The sequence below is a fragment of the Erpetoichthys calabaricus genome, chromosome 16 (assembly GCF_900747795.2).
Source record: "Erpetoichthys calabaricus chromosome 16, fErpCal1.3, whole genome shotgun sequence".
Classification (NCBI taxonomy): Eukaryota; Metazoa; Chordata; class Cladistia; order Polypteriformes; family Polypteridae; genus Erpetoichthys; species Erpetoichthys calabaricus.
The window spans coordinates 7,316,126-7,335,743 of record NC_041409.2 but is presented as its reverse complement, the minus strand read 5'-3'; the positions used below and the strand labels follow the sequence as shown (position 1 = coordinate 7,335,743).

General features: G+C 39.9%; 1 protein-coding gene across 2 annotated transcripts in view; it reads right to left on the bottom strand.

Annotated features, from left to right (window-relative positions):
* Positions 1–19,618, bottom strand: part of adck1 (aarF domain containing kinase 1) — a 983,738-nt gene that overhangs the window by 405,808 nt on the left and 558,312 nt on the right. The window lies entirely within an intron of this gene.

Sequence of the window (19,618 nt, the reverse complement as noted above, 5' to 3'; positions counted from 1 at the left end):
TGTTACCCCTTGAGCTAAAACGGAAACATCAGAACTACACAATTACACTTTATCAATGTACAGTTTCTGAAAGATAGTTAAATTGTCTTGTCATTTTTCTGTTTTAGACAAAAATGTTTTGAACAAGAAAATAAATAAATAGCAATAGGAAAGGGAGAAGAGAAAGCTAAGAATGTGATAAGACAGAAGTCAACATCGTAGACGCTCTTTAATATCCAAATGCAGCATTGCACAGGGTGCTTTATATTGACTGTTGGCATTTTAAGGAAGGAAGTATTCTTACCAATGTCATATTTGGAATTTGGTCGCATAACAATTTGTTATCAGAAATTCTATATTATTCCTAGAAACATTAGAGGGGCCTAGAATTCACTTTAACCGACCTCCAAATTATTGGCTTGTAACTTACTTTCAAAGAAATATTAAATGTCTAAGTACTGTATCTTTGGGAAAAGCTCATATACAGTAGTATCATATTCAGATGTATGGTATAATTGTACACCAAGAGATGATTGGCACAGTGGTAGTGCTGCTTGTATCTGCTTGTATCTCAGAATGGATGAATAGTAACTTTCTCAAATTAAATAAAGAAAAAACCGAAATCTTAGTGATTGGCAATAATGGATACAATGAGGCTATTAGAAATAAACTGGATGCATTAGGATTAAAAGTCAAATCGGAGGTAAAAAGCTTAGGGGTAACCGTTGATTGTAATCTGAATTTTAAATCGCATATTAATCAGATCACTAGGACAGCATTTTTTCACCTAAGAAACATAGCAAAAGTTAGACCTCTTATATCATTGAAAGATGCAGAGAAATTAGTTCATGCGTTTGTCTTTAGTCGGCTAGATTACTGTAACGCACTCCTCTCAGGAATACCCAAAAAAGACATCAATCGTTTGCAACTAGTGCAGAATGCAGCTGCTAGAATCCTTACCAGGAAAAGAAAATCCGAACACATTTCTCCAGTTTTGATGTCACTACACTGGTTACCTGTGTCATTCAGAATTGACTTTAAAATTCTGCTTATGGTTTATAAAGCTTTAAATAATCTCGCCCCGTCTTATATATCGGAATATCTGACACCTTATATTCCAAATCGTAACCTCAGATCCTCAACTGAGTGTCTCCTTAGAATTCCAAGAGCAAAACTTAAAAGAAGTGGTGAGGCGGCCTTCTGCTGTTATGCACCTAAAATCTGGAATAGCCTGCCAGTAGGAATTCGCCAGGCTAATACAGTGGAGCTCTTTAAAAAACTGCTGAAAACACATTATTTTAACATGGCCTTCTCATAACTTCACTGTAATTTAATCCTGATACTCTGTATATCTAATTCATTATAATAACTATTCATTCAAAATCTGTACTAACCCCTACTCTCTCTTCTGTTTCCTTTTCCGGCGTCCTGTTGGTGGTGGCGCATCTACCCAAAGCACCATGATGTTCCAACAATGATGGATGGATTAAAAGCCAGACGTCTGTATGACCATCAGCATCAAGTGACTCCGTGAAAAGCCCGAACTACAAAGAGGACTATTTCATTTATGTTAGGTAGAATGCCCAAAGGGGACTGGGTGGTCTCGTGGCCTGGAACCCCTACAGATTTTATTTTTTTCTCCAGCCTTCTGGAGTTTTTTTTTGTTTTTTCTGTCCACCCTGGCCATCGGACCTTACTCCTTTTCTATGTTAACTAATGTTGTCTTATTTTAATTTCTTATTTTGTCTGTTATTTTTCTTTTCTTCATTATGTAAAGCACTTTGAGCTACTTTTTGTATGAAAATGTGCTATATAAATAAATGTTGTTGTTGTTGCTACCTCACAACAAGGAGACCAGGGTTCACATCCTGAGGGGCTCCCTGTGTAGAGCTTGTATGTTTTCCCCGTGTCTGCATGGGTTTCTTTCCACAATCCAGAGACATGCAGGTTAGGTGCATTGTTGATGCGAAATTGGTGCAGTATGGTTGTTTGCGTGTATGTTCACCCTGTGATGGACTGGCACCCTATCCGTGGATTGTTCCTTCTTTTTGCCTGGTGTTTGCTTAGATAAGCTCAAGCTTCCCCACCACCCTGCCTTGGATAAGTAGGTTAAGAAAATGGATACCAATATATTTGCTAAAATCTTTTTTTACATTGATTGTACAAATGACACACTTAATATTCTATTTTTCTTTCTGTAGTGCTCACTGCTTATGACATTGCGAACACTCTCAGTGATTAGTTCCCTGGGTATCAAATCATGTATTTGCTGCAGATTTTGTGTCTGAAGTATAAGACTGGCCAAAATGTAAGATGATATACTCTTTTACAAAAGTGCATCACCAACTAATTTACTGTTAAGGACATTTGTCAGCTGGGTTCCACAGTGGCAACAATCCATAAACAATATGGTACTGATCTAATGTCACACATTTAAACATAAAATACGAATACCTTTGAGTATAAAGATGTAAAAAGCAATACATTCCCACGTGATGAGTGCACAGTGTTGGATTTAATTCTAACACATGAAGAATGGAGAGGAAACTGTGTGCTCCACACCTCTTATGACCCACCTTTCTTATTGGCTGCTGTATTATCTTGTGGTGATTGTGGCTTAATAGCTTGATTATTAGTTAACCTAATCCTGCACCCTCTAAACAAAACACCATACATACACACAGATTCAGAAATCAGGCTGGTGCATGAATGGTGTGGCTAATGTCGTGTTGCATGTTTAGTCTCAGGTGATCTGTCTTTTATGCCATGTTCCTCATGTGGTGGTTCTGTGATGTTACCCACAGATAACTGGTAGGTTGCTCTAATGTTGGATGGCTTGGTTCCTGGAGATGTACAAATGCAGCCTGGCCTTTAAACAGACCTTTTATTCTACAGTAGTCTGCTATTATAATGAGAATTATACACAGAAACAAATTTATTCATAAACTTAGACAGAATATATATAGTGTATTAAACTATGATGCAGAGTCCTGTTGGTATTGCTCCAAGTATGAAGCATGGGACTAATGGTTTAAATTTGTAGGTAAATTGTTCACAGTTCAATCATAGCTCACTGGCACTTATCTGAGCAGCTTGCAAGAAAAAGCAAATCACTGTTGTTTTATGTAAAATATTGACAGTGACAAAATGGCCTATCTTTGTGGTTTTCAAATAACTATCTTTATTTATTAAGATTCTACATGTGCCTTGTCCTTTGAGACTAGAGGTTTTTAAGATTCCTCGCCCTTGAGTGGCAGTTTTTGTATATTTTAAAGTATTTTGAACTTTTAAAAGCCAGCATCCTGCTTGTGCAGTTTGGGGGCTGGCTGACTAGGGTGAGACCACCTGCAGGCTGGTCAGTGAACGTCCTAGCATATTTTGTGGGACTTTTTGGAAGCCTCACACTTCTTATTTTGTCATGTTTGTATCACTTTCACACAACAAGGTGCAGGGTGGCTCTTTTTAAATAAGTGGATGAACCACCACACCAAACAAGGGTTCAAGACCTTTGAACCAAACCCAGACTTGCTAAAGGTTTTTTTTTTTCTGTTCCCTTGTTTCATTTATACTTTCTTTGTTCAATTTTTGTTCGGCTGCATCATAGACAAAGAGTCTTCTGCATTTTTCAGTCCAAGCCGATCTCACGAAATTGCCTGCTGGCAAAAACAGACTGAGAGAATGGTCTAAACCAGACCAAGAGAAGGATGTGCATTTGATAAACTCTAATGAGTCAACATCCTGAACTCAGAGAGGCTGCTGCCAAAAAATACAAAGGGCTAAACTGTAAGAGTAGTTAAGAAAAGGACTGCTAAGTGTCATTAACAAAAAGGCATGTTGCCACCGAAACCTAAGACGCTAAAATCATAACACAGTCAAGAAGTTGAAACCCACGAGTTGTGAGCCAGAAGGTATAAAACAGTAAAAGCAGAAGAACTGAAGTTGTTCAAGGGATGAATCCATAATCTCAGAGACAGCACTGAATGCCTGTGGAGTTTTAAAAGTTAATCTTTCATGATGTAGTGCTTATTGCAGTCTGTGGGACAATCAGTCTCTAGCAACAGTTCTAGCAATTCAGTCACAAAATTCTGAAGCTACAAAATGGCAATGTGATTCACTTTACTATGATTGGTATTCTTTATTAATTTTTTTAGACGTTTTTCTGAAAATATTTTGCTGATGATTATGTACAATTATAATTTTTTGAGTCGCAGAATTAATTTCTCAACCATGACATCACTTCCAGCCACTATGGATGACTTCACTTCCGGTTCCTTCAGAATGACGTCGCTTCCGGCTCCTGCATTCAATGTCATTTCCTGCCAACCACTTCCTGTATATAAACGCCATTTTGTTTCATGTACTTTGTCAATTGCTACCATTACAGTACTTTTGATCATTTCAACCGTTTTTTGTTTCTGCTTTATTTTTGTCTGTTGGACAATATACGGGTCCGTCCCCAAAACTTCATTTTTGTGGAGCTTCTTTTTTCTTTATATTCCACAATGCTTATACAAAAAAAAAATTGAAGAGAATATTTTTTTGGCTACAAATGACTCCTTTTGGCAGGTAAGATGTTTATTTGTTTAAGACTTCATCACGAGTGTAGCAGGGGCCTGCTGATAAAAAGTTTAGCCACTTTCTGTGTTTTCTTTAATTTAATTTAAAACTGTTTAAAAAGTCCACCAAAACTAACCATACAATAAATTATCCTCTTGTAATGAGCTTTTCTAATTTAAGCTTCCCTACACTTTGTACTGCGCAATTCACATCACAATAGATTAGGAATTGTACTTTAACAAAGTACAATGCATCCTCATTGCTACAGTAGGCTTGCATTTATATTGTAACATTTAAAGGAAGTCAACCTCAATGAAAGCAGAGAATTCCTTACCAAATGCAAAGGTTTAGACAAAATAATGCCTCTTTAGTGAAAAGGAAACAGTAATCATTATCACTGAGGTTACTGGGGTCATCTTGCCCTTTATTAAAAATGAAAGAAGATATACAAGGGGAACACTTGGCAGTCCTTATGAATGAGCCGACTTCTCTTTTAAGTTGTGACTCACAATATTCCACTCTCGTAATACCAATAAGCACTTTAATAAGCAGAATCATTTTGCTCTATTCATATCAAAAAGCCATCCTTTTATGATATAGCTTAGATAAGGTCATGTTTCGGCAGGGCTGTGTTCATTATTGAGGTGGCCTAGATGGCCTTTTGTCAAGTACCACCTCAACCTAATCACAGAGATTCTTTTAAAACAGCTTTACAATACAAGGGCACTTTTTAACCTTTTCTTCATCAGTACACCGCTTGCTGTTTGTGAAGTAAAATTTTTAGCCACCTTCAGGTTGACCATTTTACCTCAGGTAAATCTTGAATTCAATCATCCGGCAATGTTTATTTCCCAAGGTCTCAAAGTTCTTTAAATATCTAGTACAATACATGTTAAATATTCTAATAACTTGACCACTGACTGAGAGCCAAGTAGTCAGGAAATGGTAGCATTTGAACATGCAGCCTGGAGTCCATCTCTTTATGCATTAAGCCAGGGAATGACAAGCTCAGTTCTTGAGATCGCCGGTACTTGCAGAGTTAAATTTCAACTCACTAAGTTTCTAAAACCCAATTTTCCCTTTTTTTAATTTACCTTGCCTTCATTTTTGTGTTTGAATTCAAAATAATCATAAAGAATTGGTTTTGTATATTTCAAAAAAATACATTTTGTTTATTTTATCAGGTTTTAATAATTCAAGTATTCTGATTTTGACTCTTGCTTGTTTGTCACAACTTGGCTTTCATCTCTGTTTATTTAGTAGGATTTTTGTGAAGGTCTCTTTGCAATTCTTTCCAGAAAACAATTCTCACTAATCGCTCTTGTGTAGGAAAACAATTTTCAGTATTGGGAAAATTTTGGTCTTTTGTTTTCAATTTTAGATTTAGTTCTCAGGAAAGTATTCATTATTGTTATTTGTGAAAGAAATGTTTGTCTCCTGATTAGCTTCTTTTAAAATCAGAACAAGTTGCTCTCTCAAATCTCAGTGCCTGTAGTCAACCTGGGCCAAGATGGCTGGCTTGGGAAAAAGAACAGGTGATGGGCATCTGAGCTACAGATGCTTTGGGTCATTTTGCTAGCAAAACAAGAAGTCTGTACCACGTGAAAGCTTGCCATTAAGATACACTCTTTGTGACATGGCATTTCATACCTCTTAAGTAATAGAGCTTATGGCATATTGGATGCTTTTGGCAGCAGAATACTTACACTTAAAAGCTTGTGATTTCATTTACCATGAGTTACGTACGTTTTCTTCAATATCTGTTCATGTGAGGATGGCTCTGAGGCTAAGGATCTGCGCTGGTATCTGGAACGTTACCGGTTCAAATCCCATAGCTGCCAGAAGGGATCCTACTCTGTTAGGCCCTTGAGCAAGGCCTTTAACCTGAAAATTGCCCCAGGGGTGCTGTATGGTGGCTGACCCTGTGCTCTGACCTCCAAATGTGAAAAGACAATTTCCCCTCGGGAATTAATAAAGTATATCAAATAATAAAAAAAAATAGCCGAGGGTAGCTGATATTCTGTGCTGCTTGTTGGATATCAGTACTTTCCTGAGCAAATATGGTACATTTCACTGGCCAACTGTCTCCACAGGAAGGTTTCACGTTGAGTAATATATATAGAAAAAGCCATTTATGAAAAGTGCTATGTTGCAGAAAAATAAAGAGGACCTCAGGATCCTTCACTGTATCCATCAGCTAGAGTATTCTATTAGTAATTGCTCATCTTATCAAGCTTTTAAGGGGTCTGAGCAGGAAAAGATCAGGCAACTTTGGGATGTGCTCCATCTATTGAGAAAACAGCCTAATTCTTGTTATTGCTGTTACATACCCTTCTTAATTTACACAAATAGTTGTGAGTAAGCTGGCATCTTTCTTTCATTGTTGAAAGGCAGGGTCAGCATCAGGTTGTTCATACAGATTTGATAACAATGAGGCAAAAGAGAAAGGAAAAGCTGCTGATAAAGATTCAACTTCAAATGCTATTCCTGTGCAATGCTATCAAATATATAGAGACCATGATGTCACATGGAGCGAGGATGGCATGAAAACATCCATGTGGAGGGGCCACTTGTACAAAACCACAACTTGAGAAAAAACACAATACATGAACAGGCAGCACAGGATGTCAGCAGTTATGGAGGTCTCACAGGGGTTTCTTGAGTGGTTAATCTGTTCAGTCCAGTATAAACTGTATAAAGTCAGTATAACCTGGGCTAGGCCGCTGAGTCCTTTTATGACTGTAGAACAGTAATCTTATCTGTGTGTGCAAATGGCTAAAACAGAGCCTTCATGGCCAGGCCAGAGAGGGATCACTAGGTTTTAGTCCACAAGCTCCAATTTCCTCTAGTGGCCTCCCCTTGTCCATAAATATTACTCAAGGTAAGGACATGACAAGGACATCTTACATTTAAGGAAGTTCTTTGTTTGAAATAATAAGTTGATGACAAACTATTCTTGCCGTTCCCATCAGCTTTTTAAAAAGTTCTCAATCAAGCCACAAAATAAAGAAACAGAAGAAAACTCAGTAATGCAAGAAAAAATAAAGTAAAAACAAAATCCTGAAATACATCAATCAACTAAGGTACACCTAGTATAAGAGACAGAAAATAGTTTAAAATTATTCTGTTGTCTGTCTTTGACAGGACTGTGGCTAATTGGCTAGTGCATACATAAAACCAATATTTAAAAAATCCTTTATTAAAATTCCAAACATCACATACCTAGAACATCTGAACTAAATAAAGCCTACAATCGCCAAATGCCTGTTTAAAGAGATATGTCTTAAGCTTTCTATTAAAAATATTTATAGTGCTGGGCCAGAAGAAATGAATTCCAAGTCTTGGTGTCACCATCTATATATATATAATTCACTAAGTCCATGGCAAGCAAGACGCACGCAAGACCGAGCCCCGCCCACCAACAATTCATTAAGCAGCCGACCATGGCACACGCACGACAACAATTCGCGCGAGAGCGAATGCATTTGCCAAGAATGTTTTCATTAATCAAGAACGAAAGTCGGAGGTTCGAAGAAGATCACATTCCGTCGTAGTTCTGACCATAAACGATGCCGACTGGCGATCCGGCAGCGTTATTCCCATGACATAATTCACTATGTACATGGCAAGCAAGACGCACATAAGACCGAGCCCCGTCCACCAACAATTCATTAAGCGGCCGACCATGGCACACGCACGACAACAATTCTCGCGAGAGCTAAAGCATTTGCCAAGAATGTTTTCATTAATCAAGAATGTAAGTCGGAGGTTCGAAGAAGATCACATACCGTCGTAGTTCTGACCATAAACGATGTCGACTGGCGATCCGGCAGCGTTATTCCCATGACCCGCCGGGCAGCCAACCGGGTAACTAAAGTCTTTGGGTTCCGGGGGGAGTATGGTTGCAAAGCTGAAACTTAAAGGAATTGACGGAAGGGCACCACCAGGTGTGGAGCCTTTGGCTTAATTTGACTCAACATGGGATACCTCACCCGGCCCAAACGTGGCTCAGAGGTGCGTATGTTACTCTCTCCAGAGTTCCATCCTTTCATTCACTTACAGTTGTATCCTCAAACCCACCCCATTTGGACAACTGTGTCTTTCAGGAAGTGTTCACCCATCAATACATAATTATGCGGCGTTGGCTAGTGAGTATATAATTGAGTCCTGGGGATGGTTAATAGATCCTGACCAGAAGACCAGAGAGATCAACTTGGAGAGTAAGAATGGAGAAGTTCCACCGTATATAACAAAAACCTTTTATTAAACAAAAAAAAAAGTTTTTGAAAGGTTTGTTTCCATCAGCATCTATTAAGTACAAGGGAATATGACTATAGCAGGAGAGTCTTTGCTCTAAACTTTATCTAGCTTGCTTTAATTACACCAGGAAGGTGGGTTATAAGAAACTCAGTGACTGAAAAAGTGGTATTGCAGAGTTGTGAATGTTATATAAAAAGAAGAAAAAAAAAATTTAAGTACCAGTGAGATAACTGATAAGAATAATCCTCCCTTTGATTTGAGATCTTGTCTGCTTTTAAACAAAAACTGTTATTTTCACAGGCTTGAGCAGCACTCAGGAAAACAAATAAACAACAATGGATGAAATGATTGTCTTCTTATGAGTCCAACACATATTGAGAGCTTCATCTAGCATGATTCTAATTTATCAGCTACTCCAGGAAATGATGACTTCATTACTAGCAACAACTACTGTATTTATATACTGTAAATACACAAGTGCAACTCTACGTCTACCACATGACTCCTGCAGTTGCTGTGATTTAGCTTTCAATTGTAGTTTTTCTATATGGTTCCTGGGGTTCCAAAAAATAATTTACAAATCATTTTGGTAGTTTCTTAGACCATTAAATCCTATGATCATATTTACTTTTGGTTTCAAAGCATATTTGTGTATTTTAGTTATGTTTATGCTAGTGTTAACAGTTGCTATGTGACTCTTAGTGGTGACATAAGGGGTCACAAACAGTGTGACATTATAAGTAAAGGGGGACAAAGATCAATCCCTTGAATTTCCAGGCTTGTCCAAGTTTGTGGATTCATCCTAAAACTCTAGCGTTATTATTGTTTGTTACAAGGCTTTCTGGTTAGAAATTCTCTTTTGGGTATAATTATGATGTTTGACTTGCATCTTGGCTCTGGTTATGTGAAAGTTTTTGTTACTAATCCTACCACTCTGTTTCTTATTCTTAACTACTGTTTCAAATTCTGAGCTGTGTTTCTTAGATTCTTTGACTCCTGGGGCCTCATGCATAACGCCGTGCGTGGAACTCACACTATAACATGGCGTAAGCACAAAAGCGGGAATGTGCGTACGCACAGAAAAACCAGATGCAGGAATCTGTACGTACGCAAACTTTCATGTTCTTCCACTATATAAATCCTGATCAGCGTGAAAAGTAACGTACGTGCACGCGCCTTCTGTCCCACCCCAACTCCTCCCAGAATTACACCTCTTTGAATATGAAAATCAATATAAATAGCCTTCTGTGAAAAGACAATGGGAAAAGCACAGGGGAAATATAAGAATTTCAGCGAATACCAAGTGGAGGCAAAGGAAAAATGTACTATTTGTTGGTTTAAACAGTGGTGTAATCAACAAAAGGAAGTTGATCGAGTGACAGAGTGTCGGAGAAACTTGAAGGCTCAAGTTCACAAAGTCGCACAGTGCCCGAAATAAAAAAGAAGTTGTCACATATCAAAGTCGCCGTGAAAAGGCGAGTCGTAGCCCAACCTCTGAGTGTCATATGACAGCTTATTAGGGTACAGACAAAAAAAATAGGCACACAGTGGGAAAAAAGCACGAAATGTCAACTTTAATCTCGAAATTTCCACTTTAATCATGTAGTTTATTTTGCCATTAAAGTAGAACATCATAAACTTCATCTTAAAATCGTTTAATTTATTAGTTTCTCAAATCCCATTATAACTAAAGTGGCACATTAAATGCTTTGTTCTGTATTTGATCTTCTATGTGCTCTGTGTGTGAATCACTACCTGCTTCTTAAACGGGCTTTCTCTTTCTCCGACAGGACACATAATCTATTACATTCGTGATATTACAGCTCTCTGAATAATTAAAATACTGAGATGTATACGTGATATCTTTATCATGATGATAGGAATGAAAGCATGTTATTAAACATGGGAACACGGTGGTGCAGTGATTGTTCATGTCTCACGCAAGAGGCTTGCTGCGCCATGCGTGACCTTCGATGAAATAATTTATTGCAGCAGTACTGTCTCTTTCATACGTACTAACCTCCAATTCCTGTCCTTACTTTTCTTTCTCCAAAAACCCAATCGCCACACAATCAGCTATATAGACGTGAAGCCATCTGTAAGCTTAAAACGCCGATTCTTCAAAACTTTTAAGGAACATTGAAATATCTTCGTAGTACATGTTTAATTATTATATCCGTCTATCCTTCCAGTGTCGCGTCAGCACCAGCAAGAATATAACGCAATGCAGGAACAATCCTTGAACTAACTAGCGCTGCTGCACAGTGTCCTCACATGTTTAATTATTAACAATAAAGATTATTTAAATGAAGTTAAAGTTTTATCTGTATAATATAATCAACATATTTTGCTGCATTTCATCTTAAAAATGATATCGTCATCTTATGTAAATACGCGCTTCATTAAGTGGCGCAGGTTGTGCAATATTATAACTGTAGTGCAAGTTTAGTGTTGGGTAATTGTACTTATAAGTACAAACAGTTCTACAAGGAGCACTTGATGGACTGATTGAGTGCGTTTATAGTTCTTGGGATGAAACTTTTTCTAAACCGCGAAGTCCGTACAGGGAAGTCTCTAAAGCGTTTTGCCATGGCTGAGGTAGTGTGTACTTGAAACTGTATACTGATAATTCTCTTTCCGATCAGCTGCTGCTGTGATTCCCCACTCAGATACAGTGATATAAATACTCTGAGTGGTGCAGTGAGAGTAATATGGAAAAAGATGATCTGCTGTGGCAACCCTTAACAGGAGCAGCTGAAAGAAGAAGATGCAGTGAGAGTTACAACGCTAAAGCAGTTATGGTATTTGGAATACTATGGCTATTCCCTGGACCATTATATTGCTACAGGTTAATTACAATCAGATGCATTACACTAATAAACAATATGCAGTTAATTTCAGTGTATTTATAAAGCCGCGTCAGGAATGTGGAGCTAAGAAAGAAAGGGTGACCACACAGGAACAGTAGCACTGCTTTGACGCTGGGTGCCGCCAGTCTGCAAAACCGAGCGGAGAAATTGCGTACGCCAAGGTATGAGTTACCGTGGAAATGTGCGTGGCTTTACACCAAGTTTAGGTTTTATACATCGCAATTTGAGCGTGGAAACGTTCGTACGCAACATTTCTGTGCGTACGCACCGTTTATACATGAGGCCCCTGGTTATGACCTTGGTTCATTTTTTCCAGTCTCCTTCAGTCTTCAGATCCTCAACCCTTAAATCAACTGCCATCCCTTGCAGTTCATTATAGCAGTATTTGGAAATGCTGTTCAGCCCAACACTCAGTTTTTTCACGATGGACACCAATGTTATAATTATTATAAAGTCACCCATTTTTTCTTTAGAAAATTCTCCAAAGAACCAAGGGGGCCCCAATCCCTGAAACAGATACTGGCACACCACTCAGCTGGCATTGATGAGGTAGTTTTGAACTTTGGTTGTTGCAGCTAGAATGCAGCAGGAGGATTAGCAGAGCAAACACAGTTTAAAATTATGATTACATGCCCCATTTGAAGTGAAATGTATTGTATGTTTGTTACGGCTCAGAATCTTTCCTACTTTTTAAATGATACTGTTTTGCATGAGTGTCACAGGCTCACCTTCTGGGCTCATCAGAGGTAAGCAATACCACCCCAGGGTGAGAGGGGGTCTGTCGCTAATAGTGTCATCTCTTATCTCTGCCACAAAAACAAGAAGACACCCAGCGAGGGCAACTGTCTCCACCCATTCCAATTGTCAGTTTAGGTCAGGTCAGGTTGGGGAGCATGCACTGGTACAGCGCATTGCCGTACCTACCAAAACAGCTCAGGATCCTGGTTGGCAACCCCCCAGGCAGACACGCAGTCCAGTCCCACCCTCCAGAAATGACCCTCTACCTACCGCAGCCTGGTGTTAAGTGGGCATCCCCTTGGCCTGGTCCAACCACTTGAGGATCCTGTGAGGCAGATCTCCTTTGGGGAATCAAGCCACATGGCAGTAGTGCCGTAACTGATGCTCCCTCACAATGCAGGTAATGTGCCTCATTTGGGAGTCTGTGAGTAACCTCTCATTCTACACAAAGTCAAACCAGTGATACCCAAGGATTTTCTGGAGAGACACAGTACCAAAGGAATCCAATCTTCATCTCAGGTCACTGGATAGTGTCCATGTCTCGCAACCATATAGCAAGACAGGAAGCACCAGCACTCCAAAGACTTGAACCTTTGTCCTTTTGCATAGATATCGGTAGCGCCACACATCCCTTTCCAGCAATCTCTTGACACTCCATGCTCCCCCAATTCGTCTACTGACTTCATAGTAAGAGTCACCAGAGACATGAATGACACTGCCAAGGTAAGTAAACCTCTTGATGAGGTCGATATTCTCTCTGCAGACAGACACACTGCTGATGGCCGTGCCCAAGAGGTCATTAAAGGCCTGGATGTTGGTTTTTATCCAGGACACTTGCAAGCCCAGACACTCAGACTGCTCGCCCAGTCTCTCAAGAGCCCTGATCAGAGCCTCCATTGACTCCACGAAGATCACAGCATCGTCAGCAAAGTCAATATCCGTGAATCTTTCTTCACTAACAGATGCCCCACAGCCTCATGAACCCCACGACCTTGCCCAACACCCAGTCCATGCAAGCACTGAACAGAGTAGAAGCAGAACACACTCCAACAAACCCCAGAATCAACTGGGAAAAACGCAGAAGTTCCGCCTCCACTCTCCACAGCACTCACAGTACCAGTGGACAGGCTGGTCAGTTGGAGCCCTATAAAAAACCCCAGAAAGAGATGTCTTAATCTGAACCCAAGCTGCATAGAGGATGGAACTCCCAATCAAGACCCGCTCTACTGAGAGACTGATTGCAGGAGCCATGAAGACTTCTGTTATTTCTGTTGTTTTTCGCTTTGATTGGAATCATAATAGGATTAAAAGGGTTGACCCAGCTGGCACCAAAACACTTCATTAGAATCCTCTTGTGTCCTTCTGCCCATCCACAATACATTTAAATATATTCTAATTACCTTAATCTGTTAAATTTCACGTGCATTTAGGTTGCAGAGCGTGATGATTTTGACAGTAAATGGGACTTAAAAGTAAACTAAACATTAGGGCAGCGTTTCTCAACCTTTAAGTATTTGCGACCCGAGTTTTCATAACAGTTTTAATCGCGCCCCCCTACGTTTTTTTTAAAAGGGGCCCACTAATACCAATTTGTTCTTTTTTAATTAATGATAGATCATAGATGCATATTTTATTATACCTACTTAACTTTTAGCAACATTTATCTAACTCTAGATTTATTTTTCTAGTTCATTTGTTTGGGTTTCAATAGATGTATTTTTCATATTTTCGATTCTTGTTTTCTTTTTTTCACATCTTCGCGCCCCCGTTTTGTTACTTCGCGCTCCCCTAGGGGGGCTCGCCCCACAGGTTGAGAACCACTGCATTAGGGATTGACTCACATATTGTAGCACACAGACACCTCAGTGGAGGATGGGGCAGTCAATGCCCTCCATTTGAGGTACATACTGTTTAGAATTTTGGATTGAAATGAAGTATTCCTTTAATTGTACCTGTGACAGAACTAACTCTAACAAATAAATTGTTAATGAGAAGTCTGATTCACTGAACTAAGTGTTCTTGTTTATTTTTTCTTGATCTCCATTGTCTTCCTTTGAGACATTTTCCCTCTCACAATCAGATATTACTTTTTTGAAATGACTTCAACGTTGTTTTGGCACAGAGCTGCTAGCTGTCATAAATAACCACACCATTAATTAATTTTTACACTCTGGCTTTGTTGTGAAATTACTAATTTTATTTCTCTTTCTTCCCCCATTTTTTATTCATTCTCTGTTTTGCTATCAATGCTAACGTTTTGTTGGTGTAAATCTGGAAGAAATTGTTGACCAACATGGTGTGGTGCAAATTTGTGGGTCTCATTCAAGGTGACGGGGAGGGGGATTACAGAGACGAGGTGAAGTCATTTGTGGAATGGTGTGATAAAAACAATCTGATACTGAATGTCGAAAAAACAAAAGAACTGGTCATCGACTTCAGGAAGAAACAGCTGATACACATCCCGGTCTACATTAAGAACACTGCTGTGGAAATTGTGCAGTCTACTAAGTTCCTGGGAGTCAATGTGACGAACAACATCACCTGGTCCCTGCACACCTCCTCCATCATCAAGAAAGCTCACCAGCGCTTGATCTTTCTGCGGAGGCTAAAGAGGGCCCATCTCAGTAAGTCAGTCCTCACCACTTTTTACAGAGGGACCATAGAGAGCGTGCTAACCAGCAGCAGCTCTCTGTGGCAGGAGAGCTGCAGCGCTTCGGACTGGAAAGCACTGAGGAAAGTGGTGAGGGCTGTGGAGAGGATCATTGGAGCCCCGTTGCCTAATGTACAAGACTTGGCAAAACAACGCTGTCTGGCCAGAGCTGTGTGGATTTCTAGAGACCCTACTTATCCTGCCTCTCATGCCCTCAAGCAGAAGGTACCGCAGCCTGAAATGTAGAACTACCAGGTTTAAAAACAGTTTTTTTCCTACTGCCGTTCGTCTTTTAAATGAACCATGTTAGTATTTTATTGTAGGCATTTTTAATTCAGAATTTTATGTATTTTCAATTTAGACTCTTATGCACTTTTAATTAGAAATTTTTATGCACTTCTAATCAGAATTTTTGTGCATCTTTAATCAAAATCTTTCTGCACTTTTAATTGAATGCAATTGATTTTAACTATGTGTTTTTATTAATGTCTTGTGCATCGTATTTTCGTTCTGCAGCACATCTTGGATGTTCTGCTGAATGACAAATAAAATTGAATTGATTGATTGATCGAATTGATTGATTGATTGATTGACAGTAGCATATTACTCTGTAAAAGAAGGCAGCACAACACTACAAATTCTCTGAGCTTTGGCCGAACAAAGAAACGACCTTAGCATGAAATTCACCACTCAAGACATAACACAAAGATAAGTATGTAAAGGAAAAGGATACTGGCTTTAAATAGTGCTTAGTTTAGACTTTGAGTTGAGTTTTGTCGAAATTTAATGATAAGACATGAATTCTGAGCCACAGTCTGCTGCTTTGCAGTAAGGAGATTGTGGGTTCGATTCCTGGGTCCTCCCTGTGTGGAGAGCGCTTTCAATAGTGAGAAAAGCGCTACATAAATGTAAAGAATTATTATTATTATTAATAATAATAATAATCTTGGCAATTCTAATTTCAAAAAAGGGAAAAAAAAAACCTGCGCCCTCCACCACAATATTGCACTATAGGACACTGCTTTTGTACTACTAGCAGCAGTGGAAAGTAACAAATTACATTAATGTTTGGTACAGTATTAGAGCAGATATTGTAGGGAGCTGTACTTACTTTAACTCTTTAAAATAATAGTATTTATTTAGTACCGATTCTACTTTGTTACTTTTCCAAGGTGGGTGGGTACAAAGTCCAATTGATTGGCTACATTCAAAATCCAAAGTGGCCAATTAAAATAAAACTACATGCATACATTTTGGGGTATGTAGGTTAGGATATGGAAGCGCAAAGTAATTTAGTAAATTGACTTAAACACCATGCAGTTTTCTCTGGCTTAGTGAGTGGATGTGATGGTCCAGTTTATTGGCTACAGTGGCCCTGATCCTGCCTCTCGTCTGCAGTGACTGTAGGTTTCTGTTGCATGTGGAGGTATCCGCACAATGGAAGACACAAGCAGAAAGTTCCAGGTGTAGTGGGAGCAGCGACACTCTTAATAAAAAAAAAATGTTACTCTATATGTCACATTTAGACATTATGTCTCATGGACATAAGACAAGGCAGCTTCATTAATCGGTGCAAACTGCGTCCCAAAGGCTGTTAAGTTACCTGCATATAAGAACTCTTCATGAAATTTATAAAAATCCATGGAAGTAAGTTGATTTGTCAAACTTGGGGGGTTGTTTAAAATACTGCATATATGATTAAAAAAAAATCACAGTTAAAATTGCAGTGAAAAGTACGACAGCAAATTTCTGATAACCACTTCATGTCATGAACAAAGCTATGCTCAGTTATCCAAAAGGATGATAGATGGCATCATTTTTAAGAAAGTTGCTCCTCTTCAGTTAATGATGTGAGGTACATTTAACACAAACACCATTTCTTAAACATGTGTTGTGTCCATTGGTAAGTTTGTAATATTTACAGCAGTAATTTTCTCCTTCTAAGGAAGGAGAGGAGACCTCACCAGTCACTGTTCATCCGAGGGCTTGAAGTGGAGAGAGTGAGCAGCATTAAATACCTACATCAGTGAGGACCTCACTTGGACACTTAACACCACACAGCTGGTCAAGAGGGCCCAACAGTATCTGTACTTTCTGAGGAGGCTGTGGAAGTTTGGTATGTTGACTAAGATCCTCGGCAACCTTTACAGCTGCATTGTTGAGAGCATCTTGACCAGCTGCATCACCATGTGGTATGGCAACACTACTGCTATGGACTGTAAACACCTGCAGAGAGTGGTAAAGACTGCTGAGAAGATCACCAGGACCCCACTGCCCTCTCTGCAGAGCATCTACAACTGCAGAGTCTGCAGGAGAACTGCGTCGGTCCTCAGGGACACTACCACCCCCAACACGAACTGTTCACACTTCTACGCTCTGGCAGGACATATAGAAGTATAAAATGCAGGACTTCCAGGCTAAAGAACTCTTTCTTTCCCAAGGCCATTAGATTTCTAAATAACTGACTGGAGTTTATAACCAGGGTGCACCTCATTCTATCGACCTCACACAACTGTATTTGACTTGTCCATCACACACCTACCTGCGCATTACACTTTATACTTCTATTCTGCTTTTATACTTTCTGCTGCCTCTGTTACTTATTATCTTTCTGCTACTTATTATTTATGTTTATCTTTATACGTTGGTTTTGTCATTTGGTGTGGACAGCAAAGAAAGAATTTAATTATACAGGGAAACATGTGTCCTTACTGTGCACATGACAATAACCTTTGAACTTGAACTACATGGATAAACTGAAATGGATAAGGCTGCTGTGTGCTTTGTAGTTGTATTTTTTATATTTCATAGACTTGGATGCTACATAAAGTACACTACACCATTTACTATACATACTATTTGTTCATCTATCTTATTGCTATGTATATATGTTTATACTTCCCAATGCACTGCATCGATGTGAAAACATTTACCAACTGAAACTGAATTTTTTTTCTAAAGGAAGTAAGTTTTACTTTTACTTGAGTAGTTTCCATGTCAAATAATTTTATTTTTATCTGAGGAAAGTTTTGTGTATGTAGTGTGGCAAAGGTGCTTTATTGGCGCCAACCCGACACAGACTGACACCAGAGGCACGGGTAAAATAAACAAATTATTTATTTTTCCTTCAGCCACGGGGCACGTCTTCCCCGTGTCCCACAGGCCCTACACAGTCCCCAAAACACACAAAGAAAAATCACCCCAAATCACACTCTTCGTCTTCCTCCACTACTCCTCCCAGACAGCTTCATCCTTCTCCTCCCGACTCTGGCACCCTGAGTAGTGGCTGCAGGCTCTTCTTATAGCCCACCCGGAAGTGCTGCAGGTGCTCGTTGACCTACTGCCGGGTGTGGCTGCGCTCCCATACAGACGGGCTTGTTAAGCCATGCAGCTCTATGCAGCTCCCGAGCCCAACTCGGATGAGCTCCGGTGTTCCACAAAAGTGGCCCCGATGCAACCCAGGCCGGCTGCCAACAAAGGTTCTGAGGGACATAGCGTGGCTCCCATGGCTGCACCCCCGGACCCAGTGACAAAGGGGCGTCCCAGCCGTCCGCCAAAGTAGAAATACTTCTACTTGAGTAAAATGTTTAGTTCTTTTTCCACCTCTGCCTTCTAGCATGAAACTGTATCTCCGTGGATCTCGCAGACATGAAAGGAAATGCCAGTATGACCAAGAGCACAGTGTATTTATGACTTAAAAATTACATGGGCCCTCAAGTGGCAGCAGCAAAGGAGGGAATTAAAACAAAACTGAGTGCCATTATGAACAATACTGCACATCCTCTCTCTGACACAGTAACATTGAAGTTTCAGCCAACAAATTATTCAACATAAGTGAGTTGAGAAACACGACTGGGGGTCCTTTCTACCAGTACACCTGCATAATACCTCACTGAGACTGGGAAAGCCAAGTCAGAAGTTTTCTTTTCTTTCTTTTTAAATCTTTCTTCCTTTTTAGTCATTACTGTGTGTATGCCACTCAGTCATTTTCTAACCTGCTTAACCCTGAACAGGGTCGTGATGTGCTGGAGGCTATCCCAGCTAGCATATGGCACAAGGCAGGAACAAACCCTGGACAGCCAATTTAGGATTGCTAATTAACCTTACCTGCATGTCTTAAGACTGTGGGAGGAAGCCCACACAGACACAGGGAGAACATGCAAACTCTTGGAACATGCAGAGAAGACCTGGTTTTCCATACTGCGAGGCAACAGCCCTACCACTGCACCCTAGTGTATGTTGTGAAGGGCACCGCCTGGGAACCTTACCCAGCCAGGACGCCCACAGCATGGAAGAACGAGGGAGACAACTTGCAGAGGGCTTTGTCTCCCCCAGGGTGCTAGATGGCAGCCCCCGGGCCTGCAGCATCACCACAGATTTCCACATGGCATCAGTTTGTCAGCTCAGCCCTGTTGGGTTCTGCGGGTGCCACCAGGGGATGCTGGGAAGACTAGTGAGCCACAGTTTATTTTTCCAAGCTACAGTTTCGGCAAACCATAAGTACTTCCAGGGATTACATAAAAGGAGATGCCTGCCACAACTCGAGGAGCCAGAGTCAGGAGGA